Genomic DNA, 7477 nt, shown 5'->3' with positions numbered 1-7477 from the left:
GCCACTATTCCTGCCCTAACAACTGTCTCTATTTACTGCCCTGCCATGCAGTGAGCAAGCAGATCCAACCAGTCCATTCTAGAAGAAATCAACCCTGAATATTCACTGGAAGGACGGATGATGAAGCTGAAGCTCCAGTATTTTGGCCACTTGACTTGCAGAGCCGACTCACTGGAAAAGACCCTGATGCTGGGAAAGACTGAGAGCAAGAGAAGAAGGGGACGATAGAGGGTGAGATGGTTGGATGGCATCACCGACTCAATGGACGTGGGTTTGAGCAAACTCAGGGAGATGGTGATGGACAGGGAAGCCTGGCGTGCTGCAGTCTACAGGGTCACAAAGAGCGGGGCATGCCTGAGCACCTGAACATGGGCAGTGAGCGATACCAGTTTGGACCTTTAAGAGTCTGGGCAAAGCCTGGCTGGTAGCCACGGAGTAGGCATTGTTGGTGAGTTAGACAGTTTTTGCCATTTATGGAATAAAAGACGTGAACGTTCCTTTGCTTCACATTTCACTTCACTCTCGGCCATCTCTGATCCTCTCTCATCCATCACTATAACATCTTTTCAGCAGAAGCTTATTTCCGACACTGGGAACCGCTTTTGCTTTTGCATTGCTAGGTGACAGTATCCAACCACTGCATGCTTGTTCTGTTCATTTGTTCCTACTGGGCTGTTCAGGATCGCTTCTCCCTAACTCACGGAGGAACCCTCGCTCCCAGGCAGGAACCAGACCCATGACGGAAACACCATCCGCTGGGTCCAGCCTCGGCACCTGGGTCTGTTCTGAGCTCCCGAGTCCTGCTCTTGACTCACCCGCAGCAGCCACGTCTCTCACGTTATATTTTCGATACGACTTTAAAAAGGCAAATGAATTAATGTGTGCCTTGAGGATTTAACCAAGCTGCCAGTAAAATGTTTTGTTTTCACAGCTGTGCTCGCACGCTGAGATGATGCCATTTCAAGAGAGATAGCCTGATGTAATGCTGTGACCGCGCAATTGTCATCGGGCTGAAGAGGAGAGCATTGTGATCGCAATGGAAAAGAGAAGTGAGGTCTGCATCCGCGGGCTCAGATTCCACTCACTGCAATAATCTCAACCTTTGAGCAAGGCTAGGAGGGGAAATTACTGCAAGCTGCTGAATACACATGACATCATCTCGCCACCCACAAATCTCAGGAGCATGACAGGCCAGAAGATGGCATAGGCGCAGAGGAAGACAACTCCAGCCGAGCTGACAGGTTCTGTGGGTTTGAGAGGAAACACTGTCGCAACAGCAATTCTCCCCCTGTGTTCTTTTTCGGTTTGGCACCTGTGGGTACCGTGAAATTAGGACCATGACAACAAGCCATTAGCTTCCCCCAGAGCCACGATCAAAGCTCCCTCTGTGAGGCGTTTTGTGAGCTTCAGAGCCCTTTTCCATTAGCGCTTTCACAGCCTGGGGCTTGGGAGGCTGGGGTCTGAACACGTATGTGTGCAACTGTGTGGTCAGTCCTTAAGCTCCCTTTCCTGGTCTCACCACAGAGTTCCTACGTGCCATGTACAGACCCGAGTTGTCAAAGGTCACAAAGAGGCTGCTTCCTGCCTGCTCACTCCGCAGCTGCTCCCCTGTGTTGGCCGGAATGCGGGACACATTTCTGTGTGTGTGTTCAAATTCTCTTCCATTAAAGGACACACAACTTCTTGACATGTGATTTTGGAAATGCTATTATATCCATATCAAGGAACTGTGAGATGAAATATTTCCTGCCATATTGGCGGGCAATAAATGTCGCAGCCATCAGCGATTTCGGGCCTCCAAAACCACGAATGAGGGCTCCCCAAAGGGGATACAATGCCTGCTATTCAGCAGATGCTTATAGTTAGGTTTTAATCAAACTTATTCTAAAAATTGTTTGGGAAGCTCTTGGGATTTCAGAACAACAAAGGATTATGGAGCTATACCCAAAGAGAATAACAAATAAGTTACTTCTTTTACATTAAATTTCCTTAACTGATAAAATACTCTTTTAGGAAGACGCCCCCCACAGTGATTGCTCCAGAGGTGCGGGCTGCTTGGGGGAACGCAAGCAGCAGCGCTTCGCCACTTCTGCTGCTCCTGAGTGAGCAGGAATTAAGGACGCAGACCACTCGGGAAACAGGATCTGGCCCCAGACGGCCGAGGTGCCTATAAAAGGAATGAAATCAGTGAGCCCAGAGGCTTGAGAAGAGCGCCAGATTCCTTAGCCTGATACCTGGTTTTCCTTACTTAATAATAATCTTTGATGTTCAGGCTGCCCTCCCCCTTTGCTGCAAACTTGTATATAGCCTGCTGACTCCCACCTGTGCCTCCTCCAAGGAGTTTTCACAGGGCTATGGAGATGCTGTCTCCTGGGCTCAGAGTCCTTAACATTCCCACCGAATAAAATAACTCTCTGCTTTCAGATTGTGACTAGTTTTTTAGTCGACAGAACTGTATATGCTATAATCATCATAGTGGGAAGAAATCAGAAAGCTACAGTTTAGAAGGAACAAACTGCGCCAGAGCCACGAGGCACCTGGACACAAGGCTTTTGGGGAAAGAAATCCCTACATCTCCATTCACTCACTTTCAGGGCTTGGTCCAGCACATTTAGGATTTGCCGGGAAAGCTGCTTATAATTAGGTTCTAGTCAAACTTATTCTAAAAATTGTTTTGAAAGCTCTTTGGATTTCAGAACAATGAAGGATTATGGAGCTATACTCAAAGAGAGGAACAAATAAGTTACTTCTTTTACATTAAATTTCCTTAACTGACAAAATATTTCTTTAAGAAGACACAGATCTATTTCTGTACTCTTTCAGTTTCTAAAATTTTATAAATAACCTATTAATACTTATTGTTGGAAAAATGTTAAAAACTCCATCTGTAGACTTAAGGCAAAATCTTCCTAAATGACTTCCCTTCTAGAAGCTCCACAGATGCAGCCCAAGGCAGGGCAACACCTAGTCTGTACAAAGTCCTCTTGTGAGGTCCCTCACCTCCCCCTTCCTCCCTGATCCAGCCGTACCTTGATGCTTAGAGACAGGGAACAAGCAGGGTTAAGGACATCAAGATTTTTGCCAGCTGAGATAGCCGAGTGGCAGAGATGGGATGAGCGCTCAAATGTTCTGCATCTCAGCAGCCTTTGTGTTTTCTGCTGACACAACGGTTTCCACCGTCATGGGGATTAGTCTTAATACCTTGTCAGCGGTCAGGGGTCACTGGTGGGTAGACATCGTTCAACTAAACCAAGGTAGACCGGGTCTCCCAGGTTGGTGGGGCCCAACCGACCCTCCCCTGGCTCCTGTCCCAGTTTAGCCTGGGAGTTTGGGAGCACTTTGCCAGATTTGCATAATGCCCCATCCTATCCCCCCAGCAGCTCGTCAAGTGGCCATTTCATTTGCTCTAAATTTACCATCATGTTCTTACAAATGTGTGTGATTTATCAACAGTGATCTGTCCCTCGAAAATCACAGTACGATCCTCCCATGATCATACTTGTGTCGCCATGACTCCCAAAAGAGAGTGCAAATAACCCCACGTACTGTCTGTCTTGAAACTGAATTCTAAGCAGCAGCACTCGGCACTCTTCTCCGTCTCCTCCTCCTGCTACGGCTGGCTTCTAGGGTTTCCAGCCTGTGTCTCCCCCATTCCAGAAACGCATCTTTTCAGGAATCGAGAAAGCCTTCCCCATTCAAGGGAGAACATTCCCAGACATCGTCTAGAAACCTTCCGGCGTAACATTCTGGAGGGGTAGTACAGAAAGCTCTCAGGGACAAGGAGGTGTCAGGAGAGACGTGGGTTTGTTTGACTGATTTGGTGTCCAGTGGCATCCGTTCATAAGGGACCAATGCCCGTGACCAGCCAGGTCCTTCCAGACCCAGGCGTTGTATTCCTTTGGAAACACCCTCACGCTGTGCCCTCGGCAGTCAAGGAGACACTTCTCTATTGTCAACGACTCTCTTTGAGGTGACTCACCTCCTTTTTATTTGTTGACTGTCTCCCTTCTCCCTATACCAGAAGCTCAGAGATGTCAAAAGTGGTCTTTTCTGCATCTCTGTTTCCCCAAGGCCTAACACCATTCTGGGGCCCTCCAGAAAGACTTGTGAATTAATGACAAAGTGGCATCTCTTCCATTTCAAAGGAGAAAGCATCTTTTGCCTGAGGAGCAGAAAAGCTGTGGCTGCTTTACTGCTTCTTTCCCTCAGCAGTGAGGAGCAGGGGGACACCCGCCCCGTCTGTCAACCCCAGGGACCGTCTGTGGGACAAGGAGCAGGTCCCGCGAAAGGGCTGTAAGCCAGAGGCGGACTCAGACAAGAACCGGGTTCCCGGAGGCTGGTCTCCCCTGTCCCCATTTTAAAGTGCTGCATTTTTTCAACTGCCCAAACGTTTCTCGGAAGGCCTCATTTTAATAAAGTCTGGAATGGGCAGCTTTTAAGGACAGAAGCTAAAGGAAATCTATCAGAGAAGAAAGAACTGTCATGAAGAGGGATTTTGCAATAACTTGGGGTGTATTCAGAAGCATATAATTTCTCCCAGTCCAGCAACCCAGTGGGAATTTGTAGGGGGAGGGGGGAAGGGAGAAGGAGCTCAGGCTTCCCTGGGGGCTCAAACGGTAAAGAATCTGCCTGTGATGTAGCAAACCCGGGTTCGATCCCTGGGTCAGGACGATCCCCTGGAGGAGGGCATGGCAGCCCACTCCAGTACTCTTGCCTGGAGAATCCCATCGACAGAGGAGCCTGGAGGGCTGCAGTCCATGGGGTTGCAAAGAGTCGGACACGACTGAGCAACTGAGGGACGCTTCCACTTTCATAAAGGAGCTTAAGGAAAGGCAAACACACACACACAGGCAAAATACTGATGAGGGCATCACTAATAATTTGGGGAAACTATATTAAAGCATTCCTATTGAGAAATGGAATATTTCCTGCTCTATCAAATAAACAAAGGATGTCACGGTCACCAGCGGTTACAGCCCTCCAACTTGAGCCGGTGAGCCCTGAGAAAACTCAGGAAAGAAAAGAATACCTGCTATCCAGCAGCCACCACAGTACAGCCCCTCCCTCTGGTGAGCCCTGAGGACACGCACGCAGGATGTGAACACTCGGGAAACTGTTCCCAGAGAGCTGCGGTGCACACCAAAGGGATGGTTTCAGTGAGCCCAGACTCCTGCAGCTTCCCATACACAGAAAAGCACTTCATTCCTTAATTGCACATATCTGGTTTCTAGGATTAGCAGTAATCTTTTGATGCCCCAACTACCTGCCCTTTGTTGCAACACTTCCATATATCTTAGCTTCCCCGGCCGCCTCCTCGGAGAAGTTTCTCAGAGCTCTCAGAAACACTGTCTCCCGGGCTGCAGTCTTCATTTTGCCCCACATGAAACTCAACTCACAATTTAATGTTCTGCAGTTTTTTTCAACACTTTATCTTGAAAACCACTACCAAACCTGTCTTCAAAAATAGAAGCATCCGCAAGTAACTAAAATAGCCATTAAGTGCCATCGAAAAGCTGAATGCTTAATTGTCATGAATAAGGGCACACTGAAAACTTTTTCCACAGTTACTATCACTTCTAACAATAACCACAAAAATTCTTGTTAACGACTTGGCATACAACAGGCTCTGACACAGGATTAATAAGTGTTCCTTTTGAATATAAAGAATCATATTTTCTTTTTTAAATACTGTGCCCAATTTTAAGAAGTATGTGTGTATACACACATACGTATGTACATGCTATAAGCAGTACTAATGTTAAAGTTTACCGAATACAGTAAAAATACTGTTAAATACTACATATAATCATTTAAACTACAGTACATTTTAATAGATTTCACACCAGCCAACTCATATGTCTTTTATGGGGTAGAGTTCTTTTTTGAAAGTTGGTGAGGAAATATTTTATTTGATGATGAAATGTTTTATTTGATGATAAAACATTTTGTCTAGTTGGTGATAAAATTATTTTATCATCGTTAATTTTCCTTATAAAATTGGAGGTATATTTCAACATACAATAAATATTATAGTAAAGAATATTTGGAAATAGTAACACTTCCAATGGAAAACCTGTTTGGAAAGCAACATCTTGTAACTCAATATATAATACTGAGACTTAAATGTTATACTTAACATTAAAATGGAGACTTAAAATGGAGTTACATTATTTGGGGCTTAGCTAAATCTAACAGGAGATGGAAAAGTGGCCTACTTTAAATTAAATTAAATTAAATTAATTATTTTATTTCTCCCTCAAGGCAAAACATTCATATTTTAAACCACAAGCTTATCAAAGGACATTTACTAAATGTACCATGGATGGTATAAGAAGTGTTTTTAGCCTTAAAAATACTGGAACCCAAGAAATAATTCTAGACTGACTTAAGTGCTTCTTTGAAATGTGTAGGTAGAATATGAACTCAGGAAGCCTATTATAAATGACTCATGAGTCATATAATTTGGAACAACACAGAACTCTCAACCAGCACCCATGGCCAAGTAAAGTAAACACGTTCACTGCTCCCTACCTTCTAGACTAACACGGAATAGACTGCCTACTTCAAAGTACTGACTGAACACGTGTGTGCAGGGGTGTTTAACTATTCTTTACCGTTTGAGTCCGTGAAAAAAAAAGGAACTATCCATACCAGTCACTTATCAGTGAATTCCTTTTCTGAAGAGCCCATCTTTTTTTTTTTTTTTTTAGCTGCCCCATGCAGCATGCAAGATCTTAGTTCCTGGACCAGGGACTGAACCTGGGCTGTGGCAGCGAAAGCCGAATCCTAACCACTGGACCACCAGGAACTCCCTTGCTTTCCTCCTCAACTGGGAAAGATTTTTGGGGGGCCACAGGTTCCTTGAGTGAAACTTTTCTTATAGCCAGCCTACAGGGTCACGTCACTATGCCGCCTATACAGTTTTGCTCCCTGTCTCCAGGAACATACACCTGAGTGGAATCAACCCATGGAAAATTCCTGGTAAGGTTCAAAAGCTCCTCTCAAAGTAGGAAATTATTAACTGCTGCGTTTCCCAGGCTAATTTTACAGACTAACCATAAAAAGGAAACTCTTGATGTGGACAGGTGTCCATGTTATTTTCTCACTGAAAACCCAAGTGTCTAGTAAATAATTCCAGCTACGAAGTAAAGACGAAAAGTGGCACTTTAAATTCAGATGATTCAAAAGTTTAGCTATTGCTCCTAGGAGTTAATCACTCAATGACATAGTTCCTTTCCTAAATAAACGCTGACTTTTTGACATCTGGGCTGGAGCTCATACACTTATGACTACGGCTTGGTTCCTGGAGCGAGTGGAGTCAGTTACACGAGAGGAGTCATCAGGCCACACCTCAGTGTGCTCACCACGAGGACGCTGAGAAAGGACTCTCAATAATGTCACAGATTCCATCTGCAAGGAATGCCATCAGAGGAAAAACGGTTCTTACACAGAAAACTGGCAGGGAAAGGTCGCAAAG

This window comes from Capricornis sumatraensis, chromosome 22 (genome assembly GCF_032405125.1).
Source record: "Capricornis sumatraensis isolate serow.1 chromosome 22, serow.2, whole genome shotgun sequence".
NCBI lineage: Eukaryota > Metazoa > Chordata > Mammalia > Artiodactyla > Bovidae > Capricornis > Capricornis sumatraensis.
The sequence above is the reverse complement of the archived record's forward strand: the minus strand, read 5'-3'. Positions refer to the sequence as shown.